Raw genomic sequence first — 22,655 nt, forward strand, 5'->3', positions numbered from 1 at the left:
TTTCATTTGTTACTGGGAAATTTTCCAATGTTCGCGCGAATTGTTGAAGTTCGTCGATGTTTATACCATTCATCTTGGAGTCTCCGCTCCTCGTCTTTCCTTCGTCTGAACTCATCCCCGAGAAACGGTGTATTTCCGCAGCGGGATGGGAAATGAAAGTGTGATAGATGGCACTAGATTTACACGATCTGGCAAGTTTGGTGCACCCACGAGCTAGCCAAACCTGCCGACTCGGTTAATCGCAACGGTCTAAACTGATACTGATATAAATGAGCGGCGAGAAATGTAATTAAACTGTTGCCAGCACCAGCTTTTTATCTCTTCTTTATCCTTTCCATCGAACTACTTGGATCCTCGTGTCTCATCCAGGTATCTCACCTTGAATTTAAATGGTGGAGAGGTGAAATTAACAAATTGCTTACAAGATTAATATACATTTTATAATATCAGGGCGAACTATTTATTATCATCTCGAGTTCGGTACCAGACACATTTTCGAAAGGTCGTTATGGACAGTCCGTCTGCTGTCGCAGTTTTAGTTTATTGCTGTAGTCTGGACATCTTCTGTATACATACAGTTAAGGGTATAAACGCAACCAAACTCGATGTCAACATTTGTTGTTTGCTAATGTGTTTACTAACGGTACATGAGAACTCGTACCGCGACACAGAATTTTCCAGCAAGTAAGTAATTAGTGTTTGTCCCGTGTTTACGAAGAATATAAAATAAAAAACGTTTGACACGAACCAACATCGCGATTAAAAATGCCTTAGAAAATTCACGTAGACGACTTCCGGAGTTTAGTAAAATATGTGTATCTAATATTTATCATTAATTTTCGTAAATATGTTACAGGCGAAAGAAATTATATTCAAAACATAATTTACAAATTTGAATCATGTAGTCATCGTGTAGGTTCCTTACGAAGAATTACCTGAGGCTACCTCTATTTCTGGAGCCATTATAGTGTCGTGCCCCTTAATTTCCTATTAGTTAAATACACCTTGCTATTAGTTAAGCATGCGATATTCCGTTAATTTCAATACACTCAACCTACCTCATTATCTCGCGTTCTTAGAATACGTTGGCGAAGTTTTGTCAAACATTTCACGAACCGTTCCTACGTAGTCTGTTTTGCAAGGAATTAAGCGTGAATCCAGCGCGAAGTATATCCGTATGCCCCGAGTTCCAACGATATTTTAATTCATTACCTTAATTAGATCTCCAAGTGGAGGTTAAATATCTCTGGAGCGTTGCGTTACACGTTTCCAGCTGGTCGGGCAACGGGCAACAGAGCGTGATAACGGATCCAAGATCGAATCTCGCGGAGGCGGGCGATTCGAGACCATTGGCTCGAGCAATCTATCATTTATCAAAATTAAACGGTCGGTTATTATTGGAACCATCGAGACGCACAGTGCTCGCCTGCTTGATTGGACTCTCGATGACAATCACGCTTACAACATTTAAGTATCGGCCGTGCAACCTCTACGACGCACTGATCGTTAAACTCGATGACAGTTTGCCGCGGACACGTATCCTTCCACGGTTTAATGATCTGGAATCATTCAGGAATATCGCGGACCGATCGGCCCACTTACTTCAACCTTCTTACAGGGAGGCTCAAGTTTCTAATTTTTCTCTCAAGAATAAAAGTATAAAAGTACGCTAATAAAAGTACGCGACACGCGACACTCAGGCGCTAATAGTTACAATAAAAATAAAAAACGAATTCTTCTCAGTCGTACGAACGTCGAAAATGTCTCTCTGTTATTGTCGTTGTTGTACTTAGGTTCGCGATGAAATAATCGAAAATCTGTTCAAGTATCTGATTATGTGCTCGGGTTATGTACCCGAGTATCGCTAGGTGGCACGGTTCTGTTTGTTGTTAAATCGGATATTAAATGGCAAGGGCTCTCCAAATTGTCCATTAAAATTGAGTGGTTGCGAAATGGCTGTTTAATAGACATCTCAATGCGATAACGGTATCCCAGATGTTTATGTTATATTAATGTTTAGCGAAACACAAGGTACGCGCTACCGGAGTCAACGCAACTCTAATCAATAATTTACATCGCGAGTTAACTTTCAAAGCGTGCTTTTTATACATCTACGGGGGAAAAGAATTTTAGTAAATAACTTTATTACGAATTAGCATAAACATTCTCAGTCTAATAATGACACTATGAGAAACAGTGAGAGGAAATAATCGAGCGAGAGCAATTTTATTATACCGTAGTACTTGACGTTTTATTCCACATCGGTGAATTGAGAGATTCACGAGAAGCATAGCGGAAAGGTTGTTCTGAGAGGACGTCCCTTTTTTGCTAGCTAACGTCGTGTAAGAAAAACGAAGGAAGCAAGGATGCAGACAAGAAAGGAAAGTAGAAGTTTCCTCCACGAGTCTTTCGAATATGTGAAAATAGTTTGATTGAGAAGCGAGCATCCTTGTCGCTGTCCATTTTCCGTCCATCGTTTTCCAGTCTTTCAAATCGATTGCACTTACCTTTCCTTTCAGCATCGTTACTAGGAAACTGGCCCGAAGAATAGAAAGGCAAAGAAAACTATACTTTTTGACCATTCTAAAATTACGTACGAAACAAGCGAAGTGTAACGTCTTGCTTTATCCACGGAGGCTGTCGGTGAAATGTTATCTAGATGTTTCCGAAAAATTCTAAAATATACGAAATCTTATATTTCGTATATAAAGAATATCAAATATTTCAAGTTGTTGATGCAAGAAGCATTCCAGTGGATAGTTTAGGGCTAGGTTGGAACCAGGTTGTTTAGGATTAATAGTTACGTCATTCTCTAATAAGAAACAAATTTTTAATAAAATAATTAAAAATCAGTTTTAGTAAAATTTAATAAGAGAACAACTCCTTAAAACGGTCAAAGAAAATTTATATTAAAATAATCGATAACCGTAGCAAAGCCATACCGCTCCACGTAACATTTATAAACTCCCATAAGGAGGAGCGCACATCTTGTCGACATTACGTATGTTAAATATATTCTTCGAGATGTACCAACGATCGTTCGAATATGTCAATATGCCGATGACATACGTAGCTCTAATTAAATTGAAACACAGTCTGCATGAGCAGCAGATTGTACCGACACAGTAATTATTCACGAAGATCTCTCGATACGTTCCGATGCGAAACTAGAAATTCTGTAGCAATTTGCTCGATATAAACTCCTGAATCTTCTGATATCACGTTAAGCACTCGTTCTTCTACTTCAGGCGCTTAAGCGAACCTGGCTCGACTTCTATCAGTGGTAACAGATGAACGGAATCAATTCTCCATAAATCGTATATGAATTGCTGCAAATGCAGTATTCTCTGGGCAACGTGGATATGAAAAACTTTTCCGATACAGGTGTTGAGTTTCCTTGATATCGAATTTGCTCGTCCATACGTGAAACGTATATAAGTGCGGAGTCTTGAGCAACGATGCCTCGTTGTATCGAGACTTAAAGAATAACGAAAACTCGCTGTTTATTTGTACGTTAAAATCCGAACGAACGTGTTTTGGCCAACCTAGTACTTGGAATAAAAAGAAACTTCATGTATCGTTTAAACGAATTTTAACCCATGTGAGAAATTGTACGCTGACAATTCTAGAAGCGCACAGTGGTCCGGATGCAGACTATACTGGAGGCTTCCAGAGCCTGAATGCACGAATCTCGCCCATCTGTCGCCATAAAATTCCAGAAGCAGGAAACGCGCATGGAAATATGTTGATCCAAACCGGTAACGCTACCCGTGGCTGGCACTCTTGGCTATGGCCTCTTTCGTCGAGCGTACGTGCTTCGCAGTGGTAGTTTAATTAGGAAATGCACGGGAACCTCTGCTGGACATTTACACGGTTTTGAGATCGACAAAGCCGAGAACAATCGTAACCAATGTCCTTCGAGCCCGCAGGCATTGCTGCGAAATTAATCGGGCACAGCGGCGAAGCAAATAGCAACCGTCGCATTTACTCCAGTTTCCCTAGCCCTCTACCTGACCGGTCCAGTTGCTTGCTTTCTCTATTACCCTGTCAAAGACCGTGACAACAATGCACCCCTTCGGCTGCGGCTATCGGTTGGCATGCGTTTCTTCCGAGATACTAATTACCGATTCGTCCAGTCGTTCCATCAGACATTATAAGCCTATTACGAACGCGGAGTCAACCGATGAGCACAAAGACACGGTGAAAGTCGGTGTTCAGTGAAACCTCGATTAGGGCGAGAAATGATACCATGGAAACGAGCGACACTTAAAAGTTTGAAACATTGAATAATATTGGTGGTACTACAGTTATTCTTTGAAGCGTTTTGTGTTTGTTATTGTCCACGCAGAGAATATATGTCACTGTCAAAACTGGTACCTGTGAACTTTTATAGGTGGAGTCTATGTCGGTTGTTTCCATGGTGCCCGTAACTGTTCCTCGAATAGTCGAGACTCCTGAAATAATCGAGATTAGCAGTTCGATAAATAGTAGGCCTACCTAGCATGTCTCCACTACTATTCTCAACCGTACTTGTTGCTCAGCGACCATCGACTCCACTTGTTGACACGACGTAATGAACGAGGCTCTTGTGCAATAATCGAGGTTCTACCGTACGATAATTCCTTCCCTGTAATTTGAATTTTAACGTGAGATTAAGTCAAATGTTGCAGTAATCTCAAATTGTAGCATGCGTTTAGACGTTCAGAACTTACTTATAAAGGAATTTTCAAAAGGGGAGTTGAAATTCTGTTTTTTAATCAAATACAATTGCTATAGAACAAATCCAATTTTTTTAATATCAAACGAAAGATTGATGCACATGTTAAATCCATTTTTATAAATTATGTAAATATTAACGTTAATACATTTTTACGAGAAATTTTTAATCCAGTTAATTGCGACCACCGAAAATAAAAGACAAATACAAATTTGTCAGAAATACAAATTTCTGTAGACCAGAAATATAAACGTTAAAATAGATATTTGCTGTCTATCAAAGAGAACCTTCTAAATCGTTGCTAGAATAAATACCCACGCAGTTCAGACTTTCTGAAAATTCGACTGTCAAGTCGATGTACGCTGACAGAAATTCTTCACTTTTATAAAGTCGAACAAAAATGTTCGATCGTCATCTCCTGCGAGGTTCAATTTCGATTCGTCTGAAAAGATTACTTTTTTTTTCACGTTTCCTCGGTCCAGTCAGCATATTCTCCATCCAACCGTGAGCGAGCTTTCTCATTTTCTTTTGTTAAAAGTGGCTTTTCCTTAGGCCTTCTGGCGTTTAGTCCCACTTGAATGAATCTGTTCCTTACTATTCAGCGGAATACAGCAAACTGAAAAAGTTCCTTTTTTTTTTTTTTAAACAATCTAAAAAAATGCTGTATGTTTTTTCAGTAGTTCTGTCAACTTCGATCATTCAAAAATATGATTAAATATTAATTAGTAATTATTATTTCAGCGCGTTTCAGCTGTTCGATCAGCCTTACTTAACGCGAAACATCCCTCTCCATGAACTAAATTTTTAAACCACATATTTTTGGAGATGCTTTTTTTAAAAAATTAAAGAATGTCTTGTGAATGGAAAACATCCATCTTCATCAACCAATTTTCTTCAAAATTTGCCTAAAATAATACGCACCCCCAAGGTGCCGCTAATTATACTCGCAATTTGAAATTCGGATAGCAACGATGAATAAATAATAAGTTTTCTAATAATATAACGACCGAAGAAAGATTCGATTCCGTTCTATTCACATTTATCGTTTCATCTATCCGAATTGGAGGAAAGTTGAAATGACCCCGTTTAGCACAGATTCGTTTAGCGCTCTACATTCTATACACGTATGAGCGCTAACCGTGGGTCTTACTGCATCGCGAAAATATTATAGCTCGATTGTTGACTAGGTGTTCAATACCTATTATTGAATACACAACAAAGCTGCACCATTGCATCAACTTCATGAAATTTACGTATGAATGGATTATTGTGTAATACTGCTGCTAAATGGCAGAGAGTTGGCTAGTGCAAAATAAACAATGGTATTGAATGACGTCCCGTGAAAAAATTATTTCCGTCGTACTGGCTGGAAAAGCTCTTTCTATCGCGAGTAACTGCAGCGGGGGTTGGGTCATATCAATAAACGGTTCCAAAGTTTTTAATAAAATATTAAAATTTATTTAGGACGAAAACTTATACAACTTTGGACATTCGGAGGGAGATAGAAGGAAACGAAGTACCTTCGATCTCCCTCTTTACAATCTTAGAAACTCCGTACGCGAAGAAGGAAATAGAACACCTGGTTCCTTCGATTTCCTAGTCCGAATCTGACAAGCAATTATTGAAAATTTTCACTTTTTAGAGGTGAAAGTGAAGCTAAAGTGAGATTACGAACACGACGCGACAGCAGACGCGACGCAGACAGATTTACTGGGTCAGTCCCGTTTCCTCTTGGCGAGTCTAATAATGCAAGAGGAAGACAATCGGCGTTTCCGTGTCAGCCCTCTACTTCCTGCAACCCGTTGACAGAGCCAATATCGGACATGACTTACGACGTCTGACTGGCATCACGCCCCTTACCGTGTCGCGCCGGGAACCATTGGTTCACCGGCAAATATGTCTTACAGGAGAGAGAGTTCTAATCCTGAGACTACCGCAGTTTCCGTGCGTGGCAACACGCATCCCTTTGCGGCCGATACTTGTCTTTCTTATACTTCAAAGTGCTGGGGAACGTTGGTCAGCAGTGGTCAGTTAGTGGTCACTCAGCTGTCTAGTGGCCAGTGGTCATTTATTCCGAACCGTAATTGTTATTACTGTTTAATCGAACACCGAATGTTACTCTACGTATCATAAATGTTTCATTATGTCGGAGATATTATTCTCACGACTACTTTTTCTCAACGATGCTTTTATCAAAAGTACGGACCGTTCCTAGAACGGTATGAGATAGTAATCACTGCCTAGCCCAAAGGAAAAACTAAGGTTACCAACCTGAGGTTACTGTAACCCGCACTAGCTACGAACTGATATCCCAATCAGGTTAAAAGAGAAGGTTAAAGCATCTATTACGGATGATAAGTAATTTACACTGCAGATATGGATGCGAATGCACATTTGAATAGAATTGAAATTCGATATTGAAACGCAAATTGAAATTCGTTTAACCTTCCAGAGACTCTAACGATTTGGTGCTCACTTTGCATATTTGCATTCGAAAAGTTGTGTTCCAAATGCGACGAATCTCGAGAAACGAGATTGTTGAATTGTCAACTTGAAAGAATTGGGCACACTTACCTAAACTTACTGTAGCAAGTCTTTAATGATACATGAATTTTTATTTTAACGATATAAATCTCCAATTTGAAATTTCAAGCGATGGAATAATTACAGAAGATTAAACTTAAGGAAAAATATTAAATTTACTCCCTGTGTGTAAATAAAGCACGACCTACATAGTAAATAAGGCATCAGTATGATGGAATTCGCTGTACCAAATATCTTAGCTTGTGTAAGCTCACATACGCAAGACCACGTAAGATACGCGCTTATGCGAACTTACTTTATTCTTAGTAGCGTTAAATTTGTCCCTGATGATGGCACCAGATATTACGGAACAGTCTACGTGTCATCGATTAATGTGATTTACTCTGAGGGTATGTACTCTATGGGTTTATTGATGTATGGAAATGAGGTGTCATTGATACAATTCAGGCTACCGCTACTACGAAACTGATGCGTAACGGTCGGTGGCCGAAACGTAACTCACGAAATTTGTCACGAGTTTATCCTTGGAACGTTGCTTGCATACATTATTCCCATCCGTGCATCGCTATTCGAAGAATTTTACGAGGTGCTAAGTGGCATTTAAGCGGCATTGCGAAGATACGCGAATTGTATATCTTGTGGCAAATTAAAAAACGCACGACTGGTTCAGCTGTAAACATAAAATTACTATTGATTAAGACCGGGTTGTCACTTTTTTATTTAATATTTAATATTTTTAAAACTACTTTTAAATACTAATACTCCTTGACCGGTTCACTTTTGGATCAATTTTCTTTTAGCTGCAAAAACTGAAGTTCAAGCGCCGAAAATACAAAAATAAATACCGTCCAATTCTTCCCAATTCTTGACGTAAAGAAGGTACTTCGAGTGAAAATTGAATTATTTTTGGTTCCAGAACCCCGCTAAGTTTCGCGAATATAAGTTAGTTACAACGAATTTTCATTCTGAATTTATACCATTCATTCCGAATTTCCTCTTTATTTTTACTTGACCCTTACAGTAACTTTCATACAGTTTTTACTTTTAACTGTTTTTCCCAATCTCTCTCTCTCTTCCTCTTTGCTGTAATTATTCTCAACAATATCTTAAATATTTCACGAGAAATAAATATTTACCTTCCCGCCCAATAGCATTCACCTTGCGCAGAAGTCGTGTAAAAGTGATTGATGAGATAATACAGAGAAAAACCAAAGATTCCACGCTTTGTCCTGATAGCGATCAGTGCTCTAATTCAGTATGAAAGAGAACAACAGCCACAGGTATTCTCGCGATATCGAGAAAACGAGCCGAACGCCTTGTGCGTTCTCTCGCTAGATTTTCCTCGGTTTTTCTCCAATACTTCCCTTCTTATTCTCTATTCCCATGGTCGGCGAAACGTTCGACGATATCTTCCTGAAAGGCTGCATCTCGATACAGTAAGAGCTGCGTGCTGAGAAAAGGAGGTCCTTACCGTTTCCACTCGCAGCGGAAGCTACAGTAAACTAGTAGCTGAAGCGAGAAATCCTATAAGCTTCCTTTTACCGCAATAACGTAGTCAATATAAAGCGTAGAAAGATCGTCGCGTGGGAAGCGCGGGAGGCTCGTTACTTTTTCTTCCTCTGGCGCCTTGCTTGCTCATTAAATCGTAAATTGTCGTCAAACAGGAAATAGAGTGCTTCGGTTACAGGCCGGGAGCGCTAGAGGGAAAGTGACGGATGGAAAGAGAAATTTTCATGGTAAACAAAAAAAACTCTCTTTGAGTTTGAATATATACTTGTAATAGCTTAGAAAAGATATCGGTCGTTGAAACGTCTCGATTCGGAGATTCAAACTCTGATTTAACCAAATAAGAGTAATCCAAAAAATTGTGTAACTGTCGTTTGTGTAACTGTCATTGTGATTTTCCTTGATTTTTTAATACGTTGATTGTCGAGTTGATAAATCTCTCTTATAATTTGTACTTATCTAAAGCTTCTTTTACCAGTCTTAAAATTTTTTCTTTCGAGAAAAACTAAAAGGAAACGTTTATCGTCAGCAACCTACTGCTACAGAGACCATGATGAATCGCATAATTGGAGCTTGTGCTTCTATCAGCAACAGTTGAAAGACCATCACAATTCGCGATTGCTCCTTTCAGAAAGTTTATAACTGCGGTCGGACATCATTTTGAGCATTTGAAACGTAATTAAGTTCAGGTACCATAAACTAACACTGTCTTACAATTTAATTATATTCTTGGGTCTTTAAATATTTTACATGAAAATTCGAATGCTACATTCACGAATCATTATCGCTTAAATTACTAGTAAACTGGAAATAAATAAAAATGAATGAAATATGAATTTAAACAACATTATTAGCAGTGTACTTAAATCTTACTGCAACATATAAATTGTTTTATTTTCATAGTTTTGCGGAAAATTTAAAATAAAATCAATTATTCCGTATTTACGATTTTAAATAGTGCTAAAATGTAACATGAAAACCAACGCAATCGCAAGTTCCGTGCATCTGAATAAAGAATTCGCTACAGTAATTCTCTCCTGCGTATGACAATATTTATGCTAGAGTCAACTAACAGTATGTACTCTCACCACCAATGTTTAAGGTCGAGCAAATGAAAGATCAACTTGGTTGACCCTCCAGCCAATTGTCCTGTTGAGGGGAATTCTTCCACCTCTTTCTACTTCGACCGGAAGTTCAGATGCATAGAGTGCGGTAGCGATGGGATCGAGTTGAAACTATCATTCAGTTTTGTCGTTCCCTTTGGATATTTATAAAGAAGCGGGGGAGGGAGGTTTCATTAAACAAAACAAAAATGGAATTTGGTAGATTTAGCAGAAACTAAACATTAATCTATCATTTATACGCATTAAATCCAGTTAAGATATCTTGAAAATTTTTTGATAATTTTGTACGGAATTCATTGTTTTTATTACGACTTGTGCACTTAATTAATTAAATATATTATTTAAACGAAGGATGACTACCATCCAAGCTGGAAACGAAGGGAAGCAAAGGTTAATTATTGGATTATACATACGTATGCCTCCCTCGATGCCATGGAACCGTTGATTAAAGAATTTCTTCGAGCGATGGGGCAATTCACGAGTAATTAAGGTCGTCAAGTTAGGTGACTCACTTTGTATTTTTAGGTTTGACCTTTCGCGCCCACCGCCAGAGGGCATTCCTTTATTCCTGAGTTTCTCAGATCCTCGACTATGTAGCCATGCCTTCCTTTAAATATTTCACATCTACACACAGTGGCTTGAAACAATTTGTCTACGCTACCAGTAAGACGTTGAATTCACACCCAATAAATCCACGCATTCAGGAGCATTCTAATTCAATCTCCAGAAATGTTCAGAATGGAGAGTCGGGGATAGACATTTTATTACATTAACGAGTACACTGAAATTTTAATTCGATATATTTCCTTTTGCAGAAATAAACTGAACAGAAAACGTACAAAAATGCTGCAATATATTTTTTTTTTCAGTTTCTGTGTCATATTTTTCGATGCTATGCAACTAACAACCAATTCAACGAAAGAAATTCTCAAAAATCAGAAATTCCACTCGTCCACAGCAAAACACCTCCTTGATAGATGTATCTCTATATTCTCTTCAGGAAAGTATTAAGAGTCCCAAGTGAGAAAAATTGATTAATTAAGAAGTTACGAATACATAAAGCGTGTATGTAGTCGGTGCATCGTGGGGTGGATGAGGGGGTCCGTGCGGCGCCACGTCAAAAGACTACGCGTACAGGTGACGATACGATGCGTCACGGCGATTGATAATGGAAGTATACGAGGACCACCGAGTCGAGGGATACCGTGAAACGCGCCGCACAATTTGAAGGGGCCGACCAGCACGGACGACCAAGGGCTGAAAGTGAGGGAGTGGGGCGCCGAGAAGCGTCGCGACGCTTGTCGGTAGCGCCAGGAACTAAAAGTCCGGGCAGCGCGACGCGCCAGTGTTCAGCCCGCGATCGTCGCGAGCGTACGCGTATTTTTATTCGGTTTTCGTTCACACGTACGCTACTCGCGTATCGTACGCCCACGCATATAAACGCAACCGACACGTTCGAGTACTCGAGGAACCCCCGTTTGCGAACGTCCCTTCGCCCGATAGGGGATGCTCCGCGAGAAACTTTACGACAGCACGCGTCGTGGGGATACCGAGATTTCAAAAGGTTATTAATTAGTGATCAGTGACAACATTTTTATTCGCAAGCTTTCAGTACGAAGTTGCCGAGAAAAAGTTGTTAAACATAGTTTCATTCGAAACTTCCACTCGCCGCGGGTTCTTTCACACGCGCGGAGTTAATCTTCTAGGACTAGTTCTGCGGGGAAAATCAAAGTTTCCTTCGGGATATCCGAGGATGATGGTCGCTGGAAAGTTTTTGGAGATTATTGGGGGTTCAGTCTGTTATGATTCGCGAGTTTTAAATCTTCCAACGACGGGAGATGAAAAGGATTCGGTGATAGGGGTTGGGTTATTGACTTTTGGAATTAACACTGGAACTATCGAAAAAGTCGATTCGGTATATCTATTTCTACGCGTGAAATGAATTAATCGCTTCCTCATCGTCGATTCTGGATGATGCACAGAAATATGTAGGATTACCTCGATCTTCGGTGCTTTCACTCGTGACGGTAGTCCAAGTCTTTAGAGTATGCACGTATTAAAGATTAACTTCCACAGTTCGGTAGTTGAGGTTTACGTGAGGGCGATTAGGATTGGTTTCTCTCGCAGCGTCTCGGGAATTAAAAACGCAGTCGATATTAAAAAAAGAACATTCAAATAGGAAATATGCGAATAGAGTCATTGCATAGCTGAAATGTCGGTGCAATAATTCTAACTTAATGACATAAAAATTTAAACGTATAAAGTACGTAACTATTTTGCGGATGTTTATGCATTTATGGCAATTGGAAATGTGTGAAGCGCATAAATTTAAAAAATGCATAAAATATCAACATTAAAAACATGTTACAGTATTTACAAAATAAGAGATACTTTCATTTAAATATCATTTCCTCATTTGTATCTACAATAAAGTGAATTTGCATAAGCATCAGCAGCCCACTCGTAACAAAATACACCCTGGGAGTAGATCCTGTCATCGACTGTCAGTTCGTAATGCTATTAGTGCAAAGTACACGGGGGACAGAAATGACGTTGTGTCGATGCTTCGAACAAAATACACGGTACTTTCGTAAGCGGATAACTTTTCATTCTTTAAATTAAAGAATTGGTTTTTCGTTAGTGCTTTCCCCAAGTATCAACTATTGCAACGAAAAGCATCAACGTCTCCAATTTCCATTTTTCTTGAATCAGCGATATTCAGTTTTGTTTGGTACATGCAGGTTATTAAAATTAATTCTTCAAGGATGAAAAATAATTTTGCCTACGCTAAGCTAGAATTGCATAGATCCAATCCGGCAGCTTGGTAGTTTTACCGTTAAAGCGTAAACCGTAATTTTCAGTTTTCTTAATATGTCGATCGTCGAACCAGTCTCTTGGTTCAGAGAAAAAGTAAACGATACGTTAGTACCTCATTCGTATAGAATCTTAACCGCGTAGATAGATGCAGGGGAAGCCGCTACCTAATCCACTGAGTTTCTGAGAAAGAAACCTTAAATTAGCGCTTGTCCTATAACCTTACCACTTCACATATGGATTATTCAAATTTAACAAACGAAACCGGAAGGGAATTATTTTATCGGCTGCAAAAATAATACCCTCTCCCATATTATCGAAGTATCCAATTCGATATTGGATACTTCGATAATATTGCAATAAATTTCTATATAAAGCCGATCACGTTGTACGTCATTCAAAATCGCAAGATTCCATTCACCATTTTCATGACACGCATCGCGTGTTTTTCCACGTACATATGTGTGCTTCAGCCTGAGTACCAGCATCTCAAAGTTTACAGATAAAAAACAGAATTATATTCGCGCCATGGTATCCGTTCCCGGAACGCGTTACAGGGCACGTACGTTCTCCTGCCCCCGAGAAATCAGATTCGCGATCGAGCTAGTGAAAATTGTCGTGACTGGTGCGCGAAATTCGGGCTCGCCCCCGTTTATACGACACGTTTCTTCGGAATGCGATCGTTGTACGGCCGTTGCGCGGCCGCGGTTCCAGCGTAAACCGCGTTAAAGGTTTTGCAGGAGGAATTGTTTCGCGTGTACCGCCGGCTCAACGACTCGTGCCGTGGTGAATTTTCATTTTCAGTTGGCTTCGTCGGAATCGAGAGGCTCCCTCGGTTTTATACGTGACTTTCGGATACGTTACAGTCAGCCCCATGTCGTGATTTCATCGTCGCACGAATCTTATTCGACGTTGAAACCGTCGCGTTGGGATTGGTAACAGGTCCGCTCGCTGTGGCTTAACGAGTTCAACGAGTTTTTCTCGGTCGACCGTTTGGTAATTGAGGATTCACTGGCGCGCAGAATTCACCCCCACCCTCGATACGATACTTTTATCGACAAATTAATCCGTATTGATTTGTCCGCGCGCTGAACAAAAAGGATGTTTCCTTTCGAGTCGATGACACCGACAGGTGTTTTAAGGTACGTTGACGGGGCCTTTCAGAGATCGGTTCCTTGGACGTCTGTGTACGATCTATTCAATGAATGCGTGGACGCGACATCTCTGGAAAACAAATTTTTTTGTGAAAACTTTTACCTGAAAAAAAAAAAATGACTGATTATACATACGTACAGCACAACGTTATTTGTAGAAATTCGTTATTTTGTAAATCCTGTTGAAAGAATATCGTGTTGATCGCGGTACAGGTGTAGTTTCTTTCAATTCCTGTTTCTCAGCTCGCCGAATTTTTTGGTTCTTTACCGCGCGTTGCGCCTGGCTATTGCAATCTTTTTCCTGATCATATCCGCTCACTTTCCATTACTCTTTCCTTTAACCCCTTCGTGCTTCTATCTAGATTCGGTGTACGCTACACCTCTTTTTCTTTTAATGTGTAACCGGCCTGTTTCACGCAAAATCTAACGAGATTGCAATAGAAGGAAACGTAAAACACGTTTCCCAACGGAAATAAACTTCGCGAAGCTAACTGCTAATTATTCATTGCGCTTAAAAATTTGCGCCGGGCCGTATTGATTATTGTTTATACGGGATTACCAAAAAGTGGATGGCTGTTAATTGTTTCCGTTTCGAATGTACAAGAATTGTCAGCAATGATGAAATAGACGAAGTAATATTTGATAAAGTAATGGTAAATATGATAACGTAAATGAAGAAACGAACATGATATTCTTTCATTTTTTCGTAATGCAATGGTTCATGGAATTTATTCGCTAACTTCAAGCCTAGAAAACAATCAAGAGTAAGTTTACAAAATTTAATTTTTACTCTGAAAGTGTGTTAATGGAAAAACGGAGTTTTTATTCTTTTTTTTTTCATTTTCATACTTTTTTATTTTTCACGTTGCTAAAGCGACTATTTTACCTAGGAGGAAATTTATTCCGAAAGGTCGATCCTTCTCAATAAAAAAACACTCGGGAAGCCCATACTGCTGATAGTTTGGAGGAAAAAAAACATACCACTAATACCACTATAAAATAGATAACGTAAATTCTCATAGAATGTAAGGTTGAATGGAAGTAATACCATAAGTTTATTCGTTCTTTAATAAATATTACGATCTCAAGTAAAGATTTTTGGACCAAGTAAAGATCTTTGTATCCAAAAACAATGTTAAATGTAATGAAATAAATAATACTTTACATTAGTTACGTTTCTTTTTATTTCTTCTTTTTATTTTTTTGTTCTACATACGAATCGAAACATTTCCTTCACCTATAACTTCTGGTACCAAAAGGGATGTCGATATACTCTAATTTCCGATTCTTTCATGTTTCTATCGAAACTCCGTAATCCCCCCTTTTAATCCTTCCAAAATAAGTAATTAATTAAAGTAAAATTAATGTATAAAAAAGAACTTTCTGAAATTTTTAAAATAAAATATCATTCCTGTAAACAAATGAATTCAGTAAGTTAAAAATTCGATTGGAATCAGAAAAAGGATAAAGAAAAGCGTACAAAAATAAAATGAAACTAATTAAAAAATAAAATGAAACTGAATCATCCCTCTTCATTTCCCCTTACTTTTGATTATACCGCTGTTTCGTTACACCTAATGACTGTTCGTCAAATTAATCCCTCGGTATATCGGTAAATCAATAATTTTTAAGCACCGTAGAGCTGGTAACACCGTGACGCGAATAATCGACAAAACATCCAACGAACTTCTTTTAAAGCAGTGATAGTAATCATGAATCATACATTTTTTTCGTGTTAAAATTATCAAGCAGAGAAAAGGCAACGCGCCTATCGTACCGCGCCATTTTCCTATGTTAACCATCATACGTGAAAGTTCTTACGCGTAATAATCATTTAAAAGGTTATTTTATTACACCTGACGTAGGTCGTAATTAACTTTTATCAAAACTTGTTGATATCTGCATGCAAATCTGCGCGAATCGATACGGTCAAGTATGTTCGTTGATATACCTGTAAAATACAACCGCTATAGCGTTCGTGTGTAAAAGAAATGGTAGAAAAATGTAATATGTGAGGGAAATTTGAGAAATACTCGACTTGATAAGCACGACTCTGAGGATTATCGAAATAAGAAGTACAGTCAATCAGACGTGTAATTAATATAAAAGATTTTGCGGTGCAGGTGCAAATAAATCTTGCGCGCTGGTGGGAGCCCTCTTCAGTTTTAATTCTAGCGAGTGTTCTATCGCAGAGAGAAAGAAAGGACAGGACGGGATTAAGGGGAATATGAAACTACGAGTAAGTGGAATATGGCCACCGTAATGTTATCTGTGATGACTGACTGTATGACGTCTGACCCAGTGGCCAGTAACACCTTCGAGTGAAGTTTTTCTTTCTACGCGAAGTAAAGGAAAGAATTACACATTAAAGAGATTGTATGTACATTTTAATATCTGGTTTACGCGGGCAGTTGTGAATTCCTTACGCTTATAGCGAGTGTTTATATTTGGTTGCACAGTCATATTATTTTTCTCCCTAATATCGCTTTCATCATGTTAATCAGAATTAAGAAAGGAATATTTACTTAATTGCTGATACAGTGAACAATTACAAAGAGTAATGTTTACGCTCGTTGTAACTGAATCCAATTGTATTTAACTCGGAGTTGTAGTTTTGTATTTCGACAAAGCGTTATCGAGGTTCCGAACGTTTTAAAAGTGGCTATTCGTGTTTACTTGCAAACCTTCGCGTTTAATTTAACCCACAACCGATGTCGTGACTCCGTACGTGTATAGATTGTAGGATTAAAAGTGGTAACAGAATAAAATCTACCCAAAACAATATTCCGTTTCAATTCAAAACTGTGAAATATAACTGACATTTTGAATCCTATTTTTATATGTACATACACGTGTATTATACTAATCCTCCGCGTATGAGCAATACAAACGAATCCGTAATAGTAACGACAATAGTGATATAAAATAAGCTGTTTCAATAATTCATGCTTGAATAAAAATACTAATACGGTGAAAGCGTAATTACGCGACACACGTTGAATATTTAAACGTGAAACTCTTTCGAACGAATTCGTTGACTTTATTCTGAAATAAAACCGCAAGTTTTAAATAAAAATTTCAAAGAAATATACGGGGTGTGTCGCAATTCAATCCTCGTGATTTTTCAAGCAGTTTCGATGATCTAACAAAAAATAATTTAAACCTAAGTTAATCTGTATTTAATCGCCCAAAAATCGCAATTCGAAATTTTCTTTCCAATTCGCTTCATTTATGAGCACCAGCACTTGGACAATAACGTGTTCTCTTCGATGGGCTAGGTTTAAGCGCTCCGTGGACGTGTGGAATTTCGGTAGGCGCGTCTATCGAGCAAATTTGCTAACCGCTCTTAGACGTTCGACGTACAAACAGCATTGTCGACTGAGCACCCACATTTGCTGACAGGATCGGATCGGTTAAACGATAATCGTCAACGATTTTAGACATTTCAATTGACATTTAATTGTTTCGTTTGCGTATCGGTGATTTTTAAATGTCTGTTAAACCGTTATGTTATTTTTAAACGCGCGTTCAATGATTGTTAAAAGAATTTGATAAATTACATAAAGCATAAAGATTATAGGTTAAATTAGTAAGGAAAATAAAATAAAATGGAAACGAGTAAATGAATAATCCGCGGTTGTTCGCGCATAATAAGGTGTTAGGGGCGGTGTTTCTCCCTTCGTTAAATAACTCGGTCAACGTTACGGGGTACGCGACGAGTAGAGTCCCTCTGGGCTGGCAGCGTATTAGCAAATTCGATTCGGTGCGGTAACTTCCACCGATGGAACGCGAACCGGAGAGATAATGCGAACGTCGGTGATGTCGGCGTTTAATAAAGTTTTTCGCCCCCGGGAAAGTGACTTGGGGCGGTGGAGAGTTCCACTGGACGACATTTTCCGGTCTGCGGGAGGAGAGAGAATGAATAGTGCTACCGTTGTGCATTTTCACTCGGCCGCCGTACTTATTGTCCTCGAATAACACTCGAGATCCTCCTGGTCTCGTTGCAAGATGTTTGTTCGTCGCAACGCTTTAGCAACAGAATACGGGGTGAACCGCGTAACTCAAGGGTCGGCAACCTTCTTCCCAACAAGGGCCACTGGCCACCTCATCCGAGTGGATACTCGGCCACATTCTTTTCATGACCTGAATCTGATTTCAAGAATAATCAATTTTTTAATACATTAGCAGGCTTGCGATTAAATGTGATTTTTTAGCCATCTCTTACGGGCAAGATTTTTCTTATTCTTCGCTTGTTATTTGTACCTATTTACAAAATATCTACAAACAGTTATAAAAATATATAAATGTTTCACGAAGTTATAATGAACATTAATGGAAACTTTTTAAACATGATATTTCTCTTTTAATTACTATACGCTTTATATGCTATAAACTATTTTGATAATATATTGAAATTGTGATATACATCTTGGAAAAAGCTTCAATTATACTTTCGTAATTTTACTTTGTTATTATCGCAACATTTTTTGGACCATTTATTTAAACATACAGGTGCAGTAATGTGGACAGGCTCGCCAACAAGGATTTTCTTTTCCCCGACCATGTTCGGGCGCTCTATTCGATGTTACCCACGCTAGCTCTGATAGACTCAGCTTCATATCTGTAGTACACTTGAGTAATGCTTCAGGAACATCTGTTCCTCTTGTAATGCCCCTCATAGTTATCAGTCCAACCACCTCTTCAACAATGTCTAAAGTTGAGCTTACTCTATATGCCATGCGAAGTTAGCCACGAACGTGTTCGACCGTCTTAACGTAACATATCCTACGTATTGGGTCAACTTTGCACTTTGAATAATAAATTTAAATTAACCTCGATAGAAAATTGTGCACAATTTACCTTGGAAATGTCAAAAAAAAAAAAAAAAAAAAAAAAAATAGAAACACTAAAAAATTAAAAACTAATGCAAGTTATAAAACCTCTCCAAAAAATTCTTTCAGCCCTGTCTGTGAATAAATATTCTTCGAAATATTGAAACCAATATTAACGTCCATGCCCCAGTGCCGAAATAGTAAAACGTGTTTAGTGAACGAAGTGCAACGTCGTAATATATTCGAAAATGAGACGAAATTCCGATGCGATCGGACAAATCATCGGGCGTGTCAGTGGTGTGTGATTTCAGCGTAACGTAGATTGGCATAGATTAAACGTGAAAACGCGAAGTTTCGGTGACAAATATCTCCGGGACGCGAAGACGCTCCGATGGAATGTCATACGTCTCGAGCGAAACGAGTTACTTTTCCGTTTCGCGGATGCGAAAGTTTTCCACGGAAACCAATAAATTCATTGGTTCCTACTCCCCGCAAATCTAATCACTTCCATCATTCTGGTGCCAAGGTTTGAAGCAGTGAAACTCAGGCAGGCCTGAACGCGAGGAGACGTACAAGTAAATTCGATTTAATAGCGTAACTTCAACCAAAAGTTATGGATAAAGTGGGGGTTTTTCTCCTGCGGAGTTTCTCCGTGGAAAAAAAAGCGACCTATCGACGAGTGCATCGAAAATTCAAGATGAAAATTGTGGTTGCATGGTGTACACAGTCAATCAATCATTTCAAATCCCACTAGAATACGTACGGGTTCGTTGTAAACTGGAAACTAATTTGCTGCGGAGTGTAACGGATCGCTGAATAAGTGGCTACCATGATAAATGTGTGGTTGAGTGTAGTAAAAATGGTGTACGATATTGATTAGCACGTTGACTGACGAACTGACATTCCTGAAAATTCCTACGAGGATAAAATTTTGTTGGTACATAATCAGAAATAGACTGAGGATGTTTATGGAAATTCATATTTCGACAGATGCGGTAGTAGGTATTAATTTTTAACATTTGTGGTAGTAGGTACTAATTTTTGCAACCTGTTTAAAGTTCTCTAATCCTATCGAGAATTAAATATACACAATAATAACATTTAAAGATTGCTTGCCATAATCAGACCTTCCAGACACACGTATGACGTTAAAAGAACAAAATGTTGTACCTCCTACTTTTTCTTGGAAGATAATTAAAAAGTTGTTCTGATGTCGACGCTATTTATATTCTCGCGAGAACAAACGTGAAGTTCTTCTAGTTCTGTTATTTTATTTTCTACGAAACGTACATTTCAGAATGAACGTCTCCAACAATAGGCAAAAATTTTAAATGCGTAATCGCGTTTGCGATATCTTTCTGTTGCCGTTACTGGATAAGACAGGGGAACTTCATTAAGAACTTTTCCCACTTAGAACTTTTGTCAAAGTTTCCAATTGCAGAAAGAACTCGCCCCGCGCCGACTCAAAATGCGGTTCCTCTCGCGTCGGAAGTCCTGGTAAACAGTTACGGGAATGAAAAAACATAACGCCTGTGACAGGCTAACCCAGCGTTTTGCAAACTCGGTTTTCGTGAAACATTAGTGTTCCTTGCAACGTGAAGCAAAGGGTCAATAAAGTACGTGCAGTTTGAATATAAGCAATTTTGTTTGGTGCAACTCATTCCCATGAGACCGATCTTTTTGATTAGTTGTAACGGAAATGAAATACACGAATGAAAATTGGTGCAACTCATTCCCAGGAGACCGATCTTTTTGATTAGTTGTAACGGAAATGAAATACACGAATGAAAATTGGATGAAAATTGAACGATGTAATGAAAATTAAATACACGAATGTTACATCAAACATAATTTAAGTTACCGTCTTCGTTCTAGAACGGCTACTGGCCCATTCGAAAGTTTTAAAAGTGACGCACGATTTCAGAATATCGTAACTAGTAAATCCCACTTAATTAATGTATAATATCGTTATGTTACTCGAATGATGATCTGTGCGCGAAACTCTCATGCAGAAAATTAACTGGTAAATTTCTGGCACATTGGTGTTCATCAAAATTAACACGCGATCGAATTATTGCTACGTGAAAGCAACGGCTGACAACCCCATTCGTAAACTTTTCATCCGCTCGCGTTTTCGATAATAACTTCTATTTTATTTTCCTCCGACACAAATAACGCACAATATTTTTTGTTGTCCGAATATCGAGAACTTTCGTTTACAGACTTTTACGACATCGCTGTTTTACTTGAAAAATCTAAATTAGTAAAATTTTGTTCATTATTCAATACACGTTCAATGGCAGTACAAAAAATATTCTACAGTATAAGTGCTTTCTGTGTGTTCCGAGTATCGTAGTCTAGAGTGACGGGTCCGTCCACCGACCCCGGATCGTACGATAGCACGACCGACTCGATCATTGAATCAGCATAAAAAGCAATAGAACGCAGTAAATGTCCTTTAAACTCGAGCACGAAGTTAGTTGGGAAGGAAGAGCACCGCGAAGGTTCATGCAATTAATCACTTAGCGGTTTTATTCAATTATGTCTTGCCACGGTCCGGAGTGCCAGTGGAACGCGAGTAGTAGGAGGATTTAGGATGGTTGACGACAATGGCGTAGGTCGAAAGGAAAGTTGGTGGCGATGGTGGAAGGAACGGAAGTCCTGGCAGAGTGATTATATGGTATTTGATTTGCACACGGCGATGTAACATGCCGGCAGTGTAACAGTATGAAGGCTGTCGCTGGGTAGATGGAATCTCTGTTCATCAATCATCGACGATAAAATTCTTCGAGGAGTCGATACACCTTTTCAATTTATCGTTAGCATATGTTGCGTTGTAGCTGCTTTGTGATATGAAAAACGAAGGTCGATGAGAAATTGAAGGAAAATGCAAATGTGGCTTTCAAGAAGGACAATCATACGTTTATCGGAGTTTATTCTTGTCATTTCATCTTATCGTTCATCGTATCTAATGATTGGGTAAAAGGTAGGATGAGGTTGCGTAAGATAGTTCGACAATCAATATACTTTAACCCTTTGCGTTCCTATGTCGAACGAGGCTCGAAAAAAATGTACCGAAATCAGAAAATTTGGAAACTGTAAATGGTTAATGCCGTCTCTTAGAATATTATGTATAGGAATATCATTACAATATATGATTGTGCACGTTAAAATGGCAAGGTTCGTCGCGGAGTTACGAACTAGTGAAGTTGCGCGTCAAGGGAGGAGAAATTAGTGACTTCTACTACTGTCGATTACGTGGACGTCCGAGTAGCCGTCGCGACGAGGATACTAATTGCCAGAAACTAGAAGCAATTTCTGAATATTTATATATCAACCTCGATATTTACCGCAATATTTTGCCGCTTTCTTTCATTTTCAAATATATATTGAAATCTTGAAAGCAAATTCTTAAATTTTTAGTACGAAAACTGCCAACTATACCCAATCGAATCCTCGTAGTATTAGCGGTTTCTAGTACAGAGGATCTAGTATTGGATCAGTGATCACGATCAGTCCACTGAATGCACCCATTGGCTCGATACTTGCACGCATCATCCGGCGAAGATAATGCCCGTTTCCATACGCGGCGGTTTTCGTTTCCTTGTTCTTTACACGCTGATGGAAGTTTTAAAGTCATACTTTCGGCAAGTTCGTCCGAACGGAAAGGCTGCAGCCACAGATCGGCAAACCGCGGCACGATCTTCACAAGTTTCCTGACTCCATTGGGTTTGCCTACCTGGGCCAACTTTTCTTTGCGTTCGTTCTTTTCTTCCCGCTCCTGCTTTATATCTTTCATCGATACTTCCCCTCTCCACGGTCGAGGAAATCAGCGGCACGGGGTGGCCCCACAGGTGACAGGTATTGTTGTCCGCACTTTCAACAGACTTTAAACAACTTTTGAAATCCACGTGAATCATTTTCAGGAAGAGAAGCAAGACACAGAGGAACGGCGAACTTCGGG

General features: G+C 38.9%; 1 protein-coding gene across 2 annotated transcripts in view; it reads left to right on the forward strand.

Annotated features, from left to right (window-relative positions):
* The first annotated feature begins 11,245 nt into the window (after nt 1-11,245).
* LOC128890752 (synaptogenesis protein syg-2-like) overlaps nt 11,246-22,655 on the forward strand; it is a 259,753-nt gene continuing 248,343 nt past the window's right edge. For both annotated transcript variants that reach the window (XM_054149556.1, XM_054149557.1), the window contains exon 1: nt 11,246-11,455. The gene's annotated coding sequence lies outside the window, so the exon portion shown is untranslated. The remainder of the gene's footprint in view (nt 11,456-22,655) is intronic.

The sequence above is a fragment of the Hylaeus anthracinus genome, unplaced genomic scaffold (genome assembly GCF_026225885.1).
Source record: "Hylaeus anthracinus isolate JK02 unplaced genomic scaffold, UHH_iyHylAnth1.0_haploid 12001, whole genome shotgun sequence".
NCBI classification, from domain to species: domain Eukaryota; kingdom Metazoa; phylum Arthropoda; class Insecta; order Hymenoptera; family Colletidae; genus Hylaeus; species Hylaeus anthracinus.